Source organism: Marmota marmota, unplaced genomic scaffold (genome assembly GCF_001458135.2).
Source record: "Marmota marmota marmota unplaced genomic scaffold, marMar, whole genome shotgun sequence".
In the NCBI taxonomy this organism is placed as follows: domain Eukaryota; kingdom Metazoa; phylum Chordata; class Mammalia; order Rodentia; family Sciuridae; genus Marmota; species Marmota marmota.
The window spans coordinates 10,865,605-10,883,671 of record NW_026000068.1 but is presented as its reverse complement, the minus strand read 5'-3'; positions in this window follow the sequence as shown (position 1 = coordinate 10,883,671).

Genomic DNA, 18,067 nt, shown 5'->3' with positions numbered 1-18,067 from the left:
TTGTTCAGGGGACATATGACACAGAGGTTGCTAGTCTCTATTATAACATTTAGGAATTTATGCAAAATAACTTGCAATAGAAATGCTCAAAATGAAGGGGTAGGGAGATTAAACAAACAAACAAACAAACAAAAACATAGTTGAAAGGTATCTTTTGCTTTTAAAAAAAAAGACAGTTGTGGAGAAATGGCATGCACTTTGGTGCTGCATCTTTGGGGTGCCTTTTCCATCAGCCCCTGTGGGATAAAGAGAACTAGTGAGACAGGGGGAGGTGTCAGGATCTGTCCATGGGTTGCATGTGGGTCTCTGTGCTTTGAAGTCTCATGGATAGAGACATCTGGTGTCTGGAAATGAGCAGTGGACATTTTCTCTGGTCAATTGCCCAGGGACAATGTTAATCTCTATCCAGACCTGGGCCACACAGCACCTGAGATGGGTGTGACCTGCCAAGATGTCAATCAATCTGCTGACTACAAGACATCACAAGCAAGACTCTGCCTCTGAAACCTTATCCCTGACTTTGAGGTTCCTCCTTAAATAAACCACCGGAGCCATCTTGTCATTGTCTAGTTCCAGAACTCATGTGGACTAGATCTATCATGGGCTTCACTTTCTGTAAATATATTTCTGAGTATTTGTGTTTTGTTATTTACTAATAATTTGAGATTGTAAATTTTAGGGTTGCTTGGATTATCCTGGGCAAGAAGAGGAACCCCTTATTGAAATGCTGGCTATCATCCTGCGGTAGGGAGGAGACTAGTGGTAGGCACTGAGATTTCAACAAAGTCCTCCCTTGAGAACCCTCATCTCACCCCCAGCTCATCACCCTGCTCTCCACCAGAACCAACCCCTTCAGCAGCACTCTGAAACACAATGGCTCTAGGGCCCCTTTGCCCACAGAACAGAATTCACTGTCTTTATTTGGAAAGAAGGGTCTCGGTCATCTGACCCAGGTTTGTTTTCTGGTTTTACCCTCCACTCTTCATTTCATGGAGGCTGGATGAGGTGGATTTACCTACTTAACCTGGGTTTTATCTCCAGCCTGACAACTTCTACTTAGGATCTTGAGCTAGCTATTGGGAACCTTGGAATATCTCATATGCAATTCAGAAATGATATTTCCTAACTTAGTTATACAGATTAAATAAAGCTAGAGGATAATGTTTGTTTAAAAAAAAGATCATGTAGAAAATTAACAAAAAATGTTTGTGTTCTGAATCTTATCTCTTAGTCACGTGTCTCTCCTATCTGATAACACAATGATTACTAAATTCCTTAGCTCTGTGAATTTTCTTATATCTTTTCCTTTCCATATAAAACACACATCTGTTCCCACCCATTCAAAACTTCCACATTTCCCAAGGCCCAGATCAAGTGCTAATTACTAGATGTAAACTTTCCAAGTGCATCTTGAAGGTGACCTTGTCAAAGAAATAATCTTGTGATGCATGTAAATCTATCCAGCACTAAATTCCTAATTTCTGATTCTCTGTGCCACATGACAAAGTCAATCTAAAGAGCTCAAGTTTTATTCAAGGAGTGTAAAAAGATTTACTTAAAGACAAGATTCTGAAATTCAAAGGTTTACCTAAATTCTCTCTAGTGTGTGTCTGAGATATTATGACCAATTGTTTGTTTGTTTACTTATTTATTTTAAGAAAAGGGAATATTTGAGGGCATTGTGGACCAACAAGAAAGAGACAGGAGGCACAGCAGGTGCTCATTTTTGCATTTCCTACTCCTGGGTCAAGGTAAGCTAGCGTGGGATTCAAGAGTACTCTCTTAGAACTCATGTGGCTGGAGATGGGTGTGGTATTAACAGGCTGTGACACTATGACTTGGGTACAGTGTTTGGTTCTGTATCTCTTGTTCAGCTTCTTTATACAGGAAAGTCATGAAGCTTAAATTGGAACCTGAATTACCATCTGAACAAGTGTGTCTAGCTGGAGACCTTCCTCTCCCCTCTGTAACTCATTGTGATCCTCTCCCCCATCCTCCAAACTATCCATTCTAAGCAGGCTTCACCCTGACTGTTCCTCACCTAGGCTTGTTTTACCCAGGGCAGTTATTTTTCCTCATTGACATGTACTCCCCAAGCCCAGCATCACCCTCTAATTATTATTGGCTAAGCTATTTTATTGTGATTGAAGGGAATCATAGCAGAGTGTGGCTAGGTTCTTCTAACCAGCATAAAGTTACCTCTGATTTCTTGTGCAATTATGACTTTCAATTCTTCAATGCTGAACCTAAACTTTTATCAGTTTTAAAAATTTTTCCTTATAAGGAAAGGGTAGTACCAAAATTCTTGGAAAAGTTTCCCCATACTTATGTTAACACTTCGATTTTTCTTTTAAACTTATACCCCCAAATAAGATAAGCATTAAAATGTTTTAAAGAGATTTTTCTTCATATTCAGTAAAAGAGAAAAGTAGAAAAGGGTTTAGTGATCTTCCTGTTTCCATCTCTTCAGGTTTTCTGCATGACTTGACCATCTCTGGATCTAGGTACTTTTCATGGTGGGAGAGTTGGGTCCTCAGGGAAGATGTTGGGATGAAGAGATCAAGTGTAAGAGATCAAATGGGGGGGGGGAGTAAATGGAGAGGGAGCAGAGGAAGGAGCTGTCACTCAGGTGTTACACCTAAGAAAGGAGGGTGGGAAGGGAGAAGATTAGCAGAGGGGCCTCAGACTGCAGGGCAGCTCTCAGGGGTCTTGGCAGCAGGGAGCCTTGCAATGACTGCCTGCAGAGAGATCTAGCCTTGGCCTGTGGGTCAAGGATCACCTGTAGCCCCACTTTCTGCAGTTGGTATCAAGGTTGAGACTGGTACTCATTTCTTCCCTCCTGTACTAAATCTACTTCAGAAATCCTCCTACTCTCAGTTTGGACCTCTGCTCTCTCAGTGGTTTTCATGGCAATGGGGTGCAAATTCTTATTTCTAAGCAACCATAGCCTCTAGTAACCATCACGTCTCATATGTGGGTCACTGCATTTGTTTACTTCCATCACAATTGGGCAAGAGTATTCAGGGACACCTAAATGTGATCACATAGGTTCAATACATATTTCTTGCTTCTCCTCTGTATGGTATCAGTTCTAGCTCTTCTTATTCTTCACGGTTATTTATCATTGAATAATAGTAAATCTAGTCTGGAATGGCGATACATAGCTGTAATCCCAGTGGCTCTGGAGGCTGAGACAGGAGGATCACAAGTTTGAAGTCAGCCTCAGAAACTTAGTGAGGCCCTAAACAACTTACCAAGACCCTGTCTCAAAATAAAAAATGATAATAAAAAATAGGCTGAGGATATGGTTTAGTAGTTAAGCAACCCTTGGTTCATTCTGTTAGTAGGGGAAAAAAATGATAGTAAATCGACATCTTTCTGGCTAATCCTCGGACATAAAGAGTAGAATGTGCCTTATCAGCACCCATAGGTTATAATTCAGTGACACTCTTCCTGAGGCCCCCATCAGTGAACAGCATCCCTACCTACATGAGATCAAGGATCTCTAATCAGGCAGGTATGGAGTTGTAAGAATGGGAAGCACACAATTCCCATAGATCATTGCAGAGTGAGATCATTCCTGTTTCCATCCCTTGGCTCCTGTACCCACACATTTTTCTCGTTGGGTGCATGACACCAGATAGAGGGCTCTGATTCAATGTGCACATTGTCTGGGAGGAAGACACTCACTCCTTGCAGTGTCCTGCCACTCAGCTGACACTGCAGCATCGCCTTCAATAGGGCATTCCAACGTCTTATCAGACCCTCTGCTTCTGGATGTTATTGTTTCAGAGGTGTCTGATTAACTGTCCCCGATATGAAAGGTTTGATTCCGGAGACCAACAATCCAACGTGTGAATGACTCTAACTCCCAATTATGTCAATACCAATTAAGTGTATAAAGACAGGGAATCAACCAGCGTGAGTTCATAGACTCAACAGACAAACTCTGTGACAGAATCTGGTAAGGTTTCATTGACTACGCTGTCCTAGATCCCCACATCCAGAGAGAGAGTTGCCATGATGATGTTTTCAAAAATCCAGGAATTTTGTTTTCAATATTTTTGAGAGTCTGGGTATCTTGCATCTACCAACCATAAAAATGCCTGGGTCTTCATCTTTCCTCAGTGCAGTTTTCTGAGTGACAGCTGCAGAAGTCATGGAAGGTATAGGGAAATCTTGTTACAGGGCGGGGGGCCCGTCATGGAGCTGAAACAGCCCTAGCAGTCTCTCTCACCAGTTCTTGGGTTCACATCAGAAGATTTCAGATATGATGCTCAGAGTGGCAGGCATGGGAATATTCAAGGGGATAGTGAAAGGGAAAACAGGACACACTCAAGGGAGAAAGTGGATCCTCTCAGAGAGGAGAAGGATAATGCACTCCACCTGCCCTCTAGGGGGGGTGTCCTTGGAAAGTTTCCAGAGAGTGTCACTCTTTTGACTGACAGCAGGATTCCATCAGACTTCCAAGCCCCCACTACGTATGTCAAAGTTTCGGGGAACTCTTGGCCGGTGCTGACTGGTTCTAATTCAAATTTGTTCTTATGGATTATATGGTTGGAGAGAATTATCCTTATTTCCCTGAGTTCTGGTATCTGTTCTGTGTGAACTTCAGAAGCCACCACACCCCTTCAGAGTAACTGTGTTCCTATTGATATTTTGGGCCTGCATTTCAATCCTGCAGATAACAGGTTGTTTGTTGAGGAATGTAACATCCTATTGATATAGGCCAGACAGGGTTGCAGGTAAATTGCTTTTTAAAAGGCAGCATGTAGGGATCAGCACAATGTGCCCAGTTTATAGGATTATCTCCTTAACCTCATGTCCCCACTGCTCACATCTGTCTATTATCTATCCAATATGGGTGATACAAGCTGTGATGTGGCAGGATCTTCTTCCTGGGGACTCCACAACACTTTTAAGTAAAGGCTTCTGGGTGTTACTGATTCTGTGACTCAGATGATCTGGAAATGGCTGAATTTCTCTTTTGGTTTTGAAGAATACTTTTGCTTGATAAAGAATTCTTTGATTATGATATCTCACTGTAATCTCTCCTCCATGACTCCTGGTGAGAAGTTGAGGATCCCTTTTATTTGATGAGTTACTTCTCTTTCTGCTTTTGAAACCTTCTTGTTATCTTTTGTTATTATAATATAATGTATCTAATGTGGGTTTCTTTGAGTTTATATTATTTGAAATTGATTATGCTTTTTGAATATAGAACACTGTTTTTCTTTTCCTTTTATTTTTTTGTCAAATGTGGGAAATCAAATTTTCTTCTTTGCCTTTCTCTGTGGCCTCTCATTCTGGACCCCCATCATATGCTTGTTGGTATGCTGCTGGTGTCCCACAGCTCAGGGCCCTGCCTTTTGTCCTTCATAACTTTCCTTTTCATTCCTCAACTTTGAAGCCTCCACTGACTTGTTTCCAGTTGGCTGATTCTTCTGTCAGTCAAATCTGCTCTTGTGCCCACTCTAGTGCATTTTTTATTTCAGTAATCATACTTTTTAGCTCTAAATTACTCCTCATTTTGTAATTCATATCTCTATAACATTCTGTTTGTTGAGACATGATTCTCATAAGTCTTTTAATTTTTTAAGACACAGTTTTTTGTTTTTTAAACATGTTAAAAATAACTGATTTAAAATATGTGTCTTTTGTAACTCCAAAGCCTGAGATTCCTCTGTTTCCATTAACTGCTTTTGTTCTGTATATAGACAATTGTTTTCTTATTGTAGTACCTCTTGAATCTTAAAATTTTGCTTCAGCCTGCATACTGAATTATGACATTTACCAGTAAATAGATGGACTTGGAGAATATATGCTAAGTGAAATTAGCCATTCCCCAAAAACCAAAGGTAGACTATTTTTACTGATATTTGAAGGCTAAACCACAATAGTGAGAGAGGGTAAGAAGAGAAGTTCAGTAGATTAGACAAAGGGGAATGAAAGGATTGGAGGGGAGGAAGATAGGAGTAGAAAAGACAGTAGAATAAACCTAACATAATTTTCCTATGAACACATAGGAAATCACCTAAGTGCTCCTCACCATAATGCCCATCCACAAGAACAGAGTCCCAGTTAGAATAAGATTTATTTTATGCTTATATAATTTTATGAAAATGGATTATACTGTTGTGTGTAACTAAGAAGAACCAATAAAATAAAAACTTAAAGAATGATATGAAATAGCAACTCTGGAAATCAGATTTTCTTCCCTCTCCCAGGGTTTACTACTGTTGTACCCACTCCCAATTCCAGTACTGGGGACTGAACCCAGGAGTGTTCTACCACAGAGCTACATCCTCAGACCTTTTTATCTTTTGTTTTGAGACAGGGTCCAGCTACATTGCCCAGGCTGGCTTCAAACCTCTGATCCTTCCTCTCTTCCTCTCAAGTCACTGTGAGTACAGGCAGGCACTACCATGCCAGGTGCAGTTTGTTTTGCTTTGTTATTTTGCTGGCATTGTTCTGTTTAATCACTTTCCTAAACTAATTCATTAAAGTCTGTTTTCTTAGTCATGTGTGGGCACAAAGTCTCTGCTTGGTTAGCTTAGTGATGGCTCATGATTTGACAAAGCTTTTCCTACATTTCTGGAAACAGTAAATCTTCCAGCCTTTGCAAAGGGGTTCTCTGTGTGTTCAGGCGTGCTTCTGGCAGGAAATGTACAACTTTATCTTAAACCTTTACTTCCTGCTTTCACAGAACCTTAAGATCTGCCAGGGGTGAGGTTTTAAGGCCATCTCAGGTGTTTTCCAGGCATGCACATAGACCTATTCAGGTACATGTCTTTTCAAATTCCCTGGTATATATTGCAGCTTTTCAAAGCTTGTATAGGCAACCAATTTCTAAAGATTTTTTAAAAGTTTATTTAATTGTATTATTATTACTGTTTTAGTCAGCTGCTTGTTACTTTACTGTTATCCCTGCCACCAGCAACTGTGATATTAAACATGTTTGCTAATTTATTAAATCTTTTCTTTCTTTCTTTTTTTTTAAGAACCCTCCAAACCCCAAGGAAATGTCTGCATTAAGTGAGTTCTGACTCAGGTCAAATAAAGACAAACCTTAAAGACTGAGTTTCCTAGGAAACTGTCTGAGAGGCTGAATAATGATAATTCTCTGGCAGAATGGGGTGTAAGACAATCCCCACACACTCCACACTGCCCAGTGGTTGTTACTCTTCTGGTTTTCACTGTGACTGTGGAGATGCTGGTTTTCAAGGTCCTCACCAAGTTGGGGAATGGGAATAAGGTCAGCTAAAATGCCACAGGACTTCTTTTTCTTACCAAAATTCAGTAACTTTGTAAGGAAGTATTTCCTGGGTTATTACAAATCTCTGATTAATGTTAAGAGTTCTATAGAAGTTTGCTCTTTTCCTGCAGTATCCTTATTTTTTTTATAAGTAATGGATTTTCAGAAGTTTTTATTTCACCATTACTACTGGTATCACACAGCATTGTTGTTTTTTAAGAGAGAGAGAGAGAGAGAGAGAGAATTTTTTTAATATTTATTTTTTAGTTTTCGGTGGACACAACATCTTTGTTTGTATGTGGTGCTGAGGATCAAACCCGGGCTGCACGCATGCCAGGCGAGCGTGCTACCGCTTGAGCCACATCCCTAGCCCATACAACATTGTTTATTTGGCCTTTTTCTGAATGTCTGTCCACTCCTTCTGCCCCTTGGCATGTTTTTACCATCAGTTAGGTCCCTGGCTGCTCCTAGATTCTATAACAATCATGGCAGTTGAGGGCTTGAATCTTCTGGTGATTAATTTCCCTTAGTGATGAGAGAAAATTCTCAGTAGGTAGCAACTGTGGTTATTAGTGTCATCCTTCAGTTTCAGCAGCTGCCTTGATTTGCTATGACTATTAGACTTTAGAAAAGAAGGAGATCTTCTGGACACCACATGTACAAACTTCCTTGAATCACATGCATCTGCTTGTTCTAAAGCAATGGAGGTCATGATCCTCTTTTTCTGGTGAGACCACACCTCCCCTTGTAGTCTGAAACTCATTCAAGAGCCTTCTCAAGGTTCTGCTTTATTGAAGATGCACCTTTTCTTATCTGCAAACTCTGCCTTGTAAGCTCTTCCATCAGAGTTTCAATATGCTGAATACCTTCTCTTTGTGAAAAGCCTTCTCTAACTTCACATGGATTCTAGGTCTATGCTCTGATCTCACTCACACAATGTATTTCTACTCTTGGCATTTATTTTCCCCACTTTCTCCTTATTTACATCATCTGTTACCTTATGAGCCACTCCTCTCTATGCAGACTTCTGCATAGGTGGGAAATGATTCCACATCACATAAGCCAATGGATGCTTCTTACCTGACAATCGTACCCTCTCAGCAACACAAGATGCTTCTGTTGATGGCCTTCTTATAGGAATAATTTTCTAGTTGGTTCAAATTTTTCTAAATTTACTTCTCTGTGAGTTCTCTTTCAAGGTGGGTTTTCAGGTTTGACTTCCTTTGCTGGACCATTAAATATTGGTATCCCTCAATATTCATTTCAAGACCCTCTTTTCTTCACACCTAGGGTCAGGTGATCTCTTTACCACCATACCTTCAATAATCATCTTTACACTTATATCCAGAACAAACCTCTCTTCTGAACTTGAGACACACATATTCAACTCTGCACTGTGTATCTTCTATTGGGTTTCCCAACTGTACCTCAAATGTACCATACTATACCAAACTTAAGATCTCTGCCATTTCTTTTTTCATCAGTGTTTACATCTAAACAAAACGGGCCATCACCTATTTAAATACCTAAGTGAGAAGCCTGCAGGTATTTGACTGCCCCACACTCTCCCACTGCCATATCCTAAAATCTAATATTACCTGCTGAATCGGTTTCCTAGTGATCCCCCTTTTTCCTTCTGCTTATAACCATCTTAGCCCAAACCATCAATATTTCTCTCTTAAGCTACTCCTATGAATTCCTAATTTGGCTATAATACTTGCTTTCTAACATTCAACACATTAGTGCATACACATTTTGTGTATCTTTCTACTAGATGTGACATCTGTTGGCACAAGGAACAACTCTGGCTTAAACATATGTCCCCTTTGTTATCTTTAGACAATACCTTTGGAAATTAGAAATCATTGGTAGATTTTGGAAGAGAGAATGCCTGAATGAATGTACAAATAAATCTTCAGGCTAAAGCTAGCATTTAACCCATCTTCTTGTTTCCAATTTGAAATTCTTGGTATTTTTCTACTGCTAGATAGTCAAGTTGTGCCAAAGTTTATCCAAAGACTCTAAACTTTGAAACTAATGCTTTACCACTGGTAAAGAAACACTGGTAGATCAACACATTGCCCTAATTCTGCACTGTTTTGTTATAAGGTATGCACCTTTGCTCTTAAGCTTGGCAGTGCCTTCTCACTCTGGTATTGACCTTGGACATGTGACTTGCATTATGCAATGAAAAGTGACACAGATGATGGGTTAAATAGGCTGATGTTATCTTGTCTTGCTTTCTTGTGCTTTTGTATTTACCATAAGATGGCTATGCTGCAGGTTTCCTGGATAAAGAAAATCCACATACCTAAATACAATCTGCAGCTTAGACCCAAGCTCAGCAAACCCATACCCTGAAAGGAGCCATTGTAGCCAATCTTCAAGAAATATAACGGAGAAAAATATATGTTTGTTATTTTAAGCTACTGAATGTGGTTGTGTTTGGGTACATACAGTTATTTCAGCAATAGCTGACTAATGCAACCACAAATTGAGTTCTTATGACGCATTTTTATTTTGACAAGTTGTTACCAGCCTTCTGTACTGGTCGTAGGTTTTCACTGTAATGAGACTGTAACTCTTCAGAACTCAGGGACATTATTTGAAGGGTGAGTATGCTAGTCAGTATTCCATCACTATAAAAATACCTAAGGTAAAACTCACAGAGGAAAGCTTGAATTCAGCTCAGGATTTTGGAGGATCCAGTCCATGATCTACTGGAGCCTAGTTTTGGAACTGATGAAGCAGCACATTTTGTATGGAAGGGGTAGTGGTGGAACAAATCCACTCACCTCATGTCAGGAAACAAAAGAAAAAGCCAAGAGGGAGCTGAGCTCACAGTATCCACTTAACAGATGTGTCCCCAGTGACCTACAGATATCTCATTATGGCCCACCTCTCAGAGAGACCACCACCTCTCAGTAGAGCCTCTGAGGAACAAAGCTTTTTAACATATGGATTTTGGGGAATATAGAAGATCCAAATTATAGCAGTAATGATAAAACAAGTATGGGACATCAAATCATGACACCAAATTTTTTCTGACAGTGAAGTATAAAATCATTTTTATGCCAATTCTTCTTCCAATATCAGTTGGGCTGATAATTATTAGTTAATCTTTTACCTCTTCTGCAAATGCAGTCTCAGTTACTAGAGGGCTTTTCTCAAAGGGCTTTTCTGGCCTGATGAGGTCTCATCCTCTAATTAATTAACATCCTTGTGAAACACCACAGCTAGCTGAGAAAATAACGTTACACATTTCTTTTCTGTTTAGATTTTCTTTATGCAGTTTTCACCAGCTTTTTAGGAATGGAAGCATTTATTAAGAGAGAATATGCAAAAAGAATCTTGGCACAACATTGAAGAGACTACAAATAACAATTATCCGTGATGATACAAGATGGTGGTGGGACTTGGGTTTGGGACAAGAATTGAAGGGACACTTTTAATGCATATGTTTTAGTGTTTATTTTGGAATGGTATGAATTCATTCCTTTTTTAAAATTACATATCATGTAATTTAAAGTTATACAAATGAATGACTTAAGGTAGAAAGTAACTTTAGTCGTCAATGACTTTGTTACCTTTATAAGAATTATGTAATTCTATATACTTAGCATAATAGCTAGTATGATAGTCAGTAAAATATTATCTGAAGTAATAATGTGTAGGTGAGGCGAAATCTTGGCCTTCAAACCCACTCCTGATGTATATCTGTTTTGCCTTTGTTATTTATAGCTTTTCCTTCTTCTAAGGTGATGATGCAGTTGATATTTAAATGCTGTGTGTTATTGGGGAAGATAACTAGCAAGAACAGAGAGGGTTTGTATACTTGGTTGCATTGACAAGTAGCCATCTTGTTCCTGTTTTCATAGGAGGCATACAGATATCATTCTATTGGAACTCTATACTCAGTGGAATCCTTCAAGTCATTGCTAAATGGCTTTTTTCCTGGTGGCTTGAGGTCATCTCCATTAATATCCATTTTTTCCGCTTTGTAAAAGCAAACTTTGAGAAAGCCCAATTTCAGAGAACATCCTAAAGCAGAAATCTGATTTTCCAATAAGCAGAGAGAAACATACATATTTAATTCAGTTTCTAGTTCTTAGCATTTTTGTACTGAACACCTAGATTTATTTGTACATGGGCAAGTGGAGAGGGTTGGGGTAGTGGTCTCTGGGAAAGCGATAATTAGCTGAGTTATAGAAAGTGCTCCAAGGGTTAACTGCCTTTGACAGAATATGAGCTGGGGTTATAAGAAAACCCCTTTATATGTATTTTGCTGCCTCTGGCACACTGCCCTTCATTTCTTTCATATGATCTTGAGAACCTCTCTCCCTCATCCTTATCCAATTAATTTCATCATTATGTTGGAGGTCTGCTTGCATGAAATTTATTTATTTAATGACCTGGTAGATTAATTTGGAAGACCAGAATATATTACTTTTCCTGTTGAGTAGGTAGAAAATGAGGTCAGCAATAGAAGTCTTAACTGGCTTAGTTCTGTACTCCGTGAACCCAGGAGGCTCTCTTCTCAAACTAAGGGTCAGAATCTGGCCCATGTTCTGGAGAAGAAGGAGGGCATACCTTACCACTTCCATGGCTCTAGAGCATTGGCTAAAATGCTCTAGCCAAAGTGACAGAGCAGCTTGAAGGTCTGCAGCTCATTTTCATTGCAACGGCCTTCATTTCCTCAGGCACTCAATTACTTAAATTACAGAGTTAGCAGTGACTTTTCAATTTTAGAAAGCTAATTGAATGTAGTCTTGTGAGATGCAAGACCTGGTACGCTCTAGGGAATTTCTCCAATTCCACTGAGATTTTGTAATCAACATGCTGAGACATAGCCTTAGTGCATTTTCCAGGGAGTTTGGAATTGTCATCCTTGAAATTTCTGCTTTTGGTCAATGGTGAATCAGGTCTGCAAGTACACTACAGGATCCTTTTTGTTGATAAATCGGATTATAGTATTTATGATCAGACTGATGCTAATATTGATAATAATACTGCCTGTAAATGGAGTGACATTAGAGTGCATAGCAGTATTTTAGCAAGTTTGGACTGTCATAACAAAACATCCTAATCTGGATGGCATAAACAGCAAACCTTTATTTCTTCATCTTCCTGAGGCTGGGAAGTCTGAGATCTGGATGCCAACATGGTTGATGTCTAGGGAGGGTCCAATTCTCTGCTGCAAACCAGGGACTTCTCATACATTTTCATTTGGCTGAAAAACAGCTAGTTAGCTGTCTGACTTCTTTATGTAAGGGCAATAATATTCATGCTGATTCCATTATCATAATCACATAACCCCCAAAGACTCCACTTCCAATTACTATCAGATTGTGATTAGGATTTTGACATGTGAATATTGGGGGAATGTAAACATTTAGTCCATTTCAAGCAAGAAAAACAACACTTACCTTTTGTTATGGTCTGGATGTGAGGTGTCTCCCCAAAACTCACATGTAAGACAATGCAAGAGGTGTTCAGAGAGGAAATGACTGGGTTAGGAGAGCCTTAACACAATCAGTGAATGAGTCACCTGATGGGATTAATTGAGTAGTAACTGAAGGCAGGTGGAGTGTGGCTGGAGTGGGTGGAGCATTAGGGTTTTGGGGTTTATATTTTGTATCTGGCTAGGGGAGTCTCTCTCTCTCTCTGCTTCCTGATCATCCTGTGAGCTGCTTCCCTGTGCTACATTCTTTCACCATGTTGTTCTGGCTCCTCTGAAGCCTATGGACTACTAACTACTTCTGAAACCAGGCTCTCTCAAATAATCTTTTCCTCCTCTACAGTTGTTTTGGTAGGGTCTTTTAGTCACAGCAGTGGAAAAGCTGACTAAAACACCTTTTACAGTTCCATAGGATTTTATGAAGTCAAGCATGTGCATGTGTACATGCATAAGCATACACACACAGACACACACACACACACACACGTTATAAGAGAAGATTTCATGCAAATGGAAATAAGAATTCAACAAAGGAGTTTTCCTGGCCAAAACTGTAAAGGCTGAAATATGTGCATCTAAGCTGTTCTAACAATGCAGTTTTTGACCAAGTCAGTCTTAATGTTCCCCTCAAGTTGGTTAAAATTTAAACAGTGTCTTCCCTCGTATAGGCCCTGACCTCCCTTTTCTTACAGCGTTTATTTTATAAAACTTGCAGCTGTAAGTCATCTTTTCTGTCCCTTTGAAGTGTAAATTCTCTTCCAGCTTTTTGCCAATTTTATGACCCAGTTTTTTTTTTTTTTCTTAAGGACTTAGGAACCATCTGTGAAAGGTAAAAATGAAGGAAGAAGGCATCCCTAAACTCTAGTCCCCTCTCTTTGTGGGAAGGTAGGAGTCTAACTTCTATGGACTCGAGTTAGCAAACTTAAATGGCCTAACCACTGAGAAGAACTGTACTCAACACATCACTGGCCAATCCCTCCTAGTGGCTCCCGGGTACTTTCCCACTAGCCCACACCAGCCCTGAAAAACCCTCCTGTTACTTCTTTTAGTGGAGCTGAGTCTAGTTAGTTTCTCTCCACTATTATAATAGGTCAAATCAAGTTTTCCTCGCAGTCTGAGTTCTTCTTGTGGAGATTTTCCTTCAACATTCTACATGCTCAGGAATTGAAGAAATAATATCCATAGTGATAAAAAGGTACAGGTTAGACAAAGAAGACCAAGAGAAGCTTCAAGGTCATAGCTGGAGAGTGGCATTATGTGTACAGGACGCTGAGAGAGGTTGGCAGTCACACTTCAAACGTAATTCTGGTTAGGAAATAAGTTCAAGTTTACTACCCAGAATATAAGAATTTATAGAAAATATACAATCATTTTCATGTGTGGGTAATATATTTCTTCTTTCCCTTAAAGTTTTTCAGAAAATATGATGTATTTAAAGATGATTTCAAAAGGATGATTTATTACAAATTTAAAAGAACAAGGGAATATTGATATTATAGGACATAGAACTAATAAACAAATAAAATCAGTTGAACATCCATAGAGAGAATGTCATGAGGTGAGAAAATCAATCTTTTAAAATTTTATCAAAATATTGTTTAAGCTGGGCATAGTGGCACATGCTTGTAATCTCAGGGCTCAGGAGGCTGAACTAGGAGGATCACATGTTCAAAGCCAGCCCCAGCAACCTAGTGAGGCTCTAAGCATCTTAGCAAAACCCCATATCTAAGTAAAATAAGGACTGGAGATGGTTCAGTAGTTAAGTGCCCCCAGGGTTCAATCCACAGTACCAAAAAAAACCCCCAAAAATGTATTATTTGAAAAAGTTTCTAAATAGGCATTTTTATTGAGTGTAGCTATTGGATTTATTCTGCTATTCATATTGCATAATAAAATGTCCAACACTTTTTTTATTTGCTACAAACATTTATTAGCTAACCACTATGATTTAGGCATAGGACTAAGTTTTGTGGGAAGCAGGAAGAAAAAAAGTTGTAATTCTTCTTAGGACACATATGAGTTAGTAAGGAAAGAAATATCTAAACAAATAATTGAATTCCATGGAAGAGATGATCTAGAAGCCTATGGGAAAATCAGATTTTTACCAGTCTACCATGTCCCTCCTCACTATTGTTGAAAATAGCTTAGCTCACCAATGCAAATGTTCATAAAACTCTTTTAAGTAGCTCCATAAACCCACTCATTTGGAAAGTATTTATTTAGCGCCTATTATGTGCCAAAATTGTTGAGATATTGGAGATGCTGCAGAGAACAAAGAATACAAAGTCATGTGTTACGTAGTATGGAAGCTAAGCGATAAGCAAATACAAAAGAGACCAACAATATATAAAACAACTTATGCAGGACAAGAGAGGTGAGTGATGAAGGGAAGGGGAGACATTGTGGGTGGAGTGATTATATCAGGCCTCTCCGGTAAGGGGCCACTTTAAGAGAGAACTGAAGGACAAGAAGGAATAAATTGATCACAACCTGGAGAGAGAATACAAATCCTGGGCCAGGAAAACCAGAAGGCCCGTGTTATGGTTTGGATAGGAGGTATCCCCAAAGGCCCTGAAAATGCAGGAATATTCAGAGGTGAGATGATTAGTAGGAGAGCTCTGACCTAGTCAGTCTGTCCTGGTCTGAATGGGCTGATGGGTGTTAACTAAGGCAGGTGGGATATGGTTGGAGGAGGTGGGTCACTGGGAGCATGTCCTGGAAAGGTGGTTCTTCCTGCAGCCCCTCCCACTTTCTCTCTCTGCTTCCTGAGCCCACCATGATTGAAGCAAGTTTCTCTACGGGACTCTGTTGTCATGATGTGGCTGTGCTCCTTTACCTTGGGCCCAGAGCAAGGGAGTTGGTCGTCTAAGGATCAATACCTCTGAAACCGTGAGCCCCACATAAACTTTCCTTCCACTAAGTTGTTTTGTTGGATATGTTGGTCACAGTGATGAAAAGCTGCCTAAAATAACCACTGAGACTGGGAATCGTGATTCAGAAAACACAGGAGAATTCAAAGGAGTCAGAGCAGAGCCAGGGGCCAACCCAAATAGGCCTGGTGACCAAAGAAGAGTTTTGAATTTTATTCTAAACATAATGGAAAACCTTGTACAGTAGAGAAAGAACCATTTAACATTTTCAAGGATGATTCTGGATGATGAGGGCACAGAGAGGTTGGGAGGAAGGTGTTGGAATCATCTGGGTAATGGATGATAGTAGATCAGATGTGCATCTCTCAGCTGCAGCCCTGTGGGCCTTTGAGGGAAGAGAGCTCCTGCTGTGTGTTATGGTTTAGATATGAAATATTCCCCTAAAACTCATATGTGAGACGATGCAAGAAAGTTTAGTGGTGAAATGATCAGGTTATGAGAGCCTTAACCTCATCCATGCATTAATCCCCTGGTAGGTATTCACTGGCAAATGTAAGCAGGGAGTGTGTGGCTGGAGGAGGTGGGCCATTGGGAGTTTGTCTTTGGGGTATGTGTTTTGTTCTTGTTGAATTGGTGTGTTCTGTCTGCTTCCTAGTGCCATGTCCTGAACTGTTTTTGTTTGCTATACTCATCTGCCATAATGTTCTGCCTTACACCGAAAGCAATGGAGACCTCTGAAACTATAAGTGCCAAAAAAAAAAAAAAAAAGACCCTTCTCCTTTAAAGTTGTTCTTGTCAGATCTATTGTTCTCAGCAGCAAAACACCTGACTAAAACATTGTGGGGGATAATTCTATGTCTTTTAGGATGTTCAGTAGTATCATGAGCCTCTACTTATACTGCCAGTAGTGTCCCAATAATTTACAATGAAAAATGTCTCCAGATGTACTAAGTATCCCTCAGAAGGGGACATCTCTCCCAGTTGAGAACCAATGGCTTGGACTAACATGGCAACAGCAAGGGGAATGACACAAGAGGGTTACAGGCAGAATTAACTGCGTTTGTGCATCAATAGAGCATGGGAATCTTGGGCAGAAAGAGTTAAGGAAGAGCACAGGTTCCTCAGCTGAGGGAGCTCTTTGCTTCTGAGAGAAGACTGAAGTTGTTGCTAGCTAAGGTTGTCTGCAAATAGAATGCAAAAGTTCTTCCTGAGAGGAATCTGCATTCCCATGTCCATCTCAACACCATCTCTAGGACTCAACCCCACTCACTATATCCAATGGCCAGATTCTGATCTGTCTTTTCAGCTCTGTGGTTCCCACCACTGCCTTCATTCATTTTATTCCTTCTGTGTCTTATTTATATAGTTGTATTTGGCAATTTAAATCTATTATGCATGTAATTTCATGCTCATTTAGAGACAATATGTTTTAGTATTTCCCCTTTGGTCTAGCATAAGTCCAAAGGCAAGAAATATTTAACTCTGTTTCCATCCTCAAACTCTGAGTCGGTTATACAGGTCCATAGAGTAGGGGGGAAAATCAGGTGCAGCCCAAGGTTGCAGTTGCAGAAGAAAAAACACAGTATGGATTTCATCAGGTCAAGGAATGATCTTTTCTGGGAACTTTCAACAGAATTAAAAGTACAGGTGAAGGTACAGGTATGAATGACATGCCTAATTGGGAGTTCTGATCAATAAGGAGATGTTAGTGTCTTTGATTTGATGGTAAATGGCAAGAGATTAACCTGGCCTAACATGACTTCTGAATGGCCTCAGATCCTGTTCTAGAGTTTCAATTACTTCTGTAGAACCAGAGAATACCTTTGTACTGTGGAGTACACTTCTGCATTTCAAAGAGATAACTTCCATGAACATGTAGGGATTTTGCTGGGAGAAGGAGAATGCATTGACAGTTTACGTTTTGTTTGTTTGTTTGTTTATTTGTTTCCACTTGGCAAAAGGAATGGGGTAAATAATGTTGGATCATACTAATGGCATATGATGGGGTTAGGCTCAACTTCTTCAAATGGATTCCTTTCTGTACCTTCTTCCATCTTTTGTCCCTGTCAAAACACATGTCAAAGAAAATTCAATGAAGCATGAAGCAAAATGACATGCATTGGATGGATGGTCACTTAGTGTTCAATTTCTTGCTCAAACCTAAGAAAAGTCAATTGTGAACTTAAGATTTCAAAATACTTTTATTGCTATAGGGGCAGGAAAAAACATAAATATGCATTTTAGCTATAGCTTTTAGATATTACAGTGCAATTTTGGAGCAGCATATTTAACATTTTTTCACGTGAATTCACATGTGCTATTTATGACACCATCTAACTTGCTAGCTAAGAGTAATGATAAGTTCAATAATAATATTTAAATTTTATTAAATATTTAATGTGTCAAATAGGTATGTATGTTATTTCAGTTTGTGATCATAACATTGTCAAGTGGGCTTTATTTTTGTCATTTTTCAGATGAGGA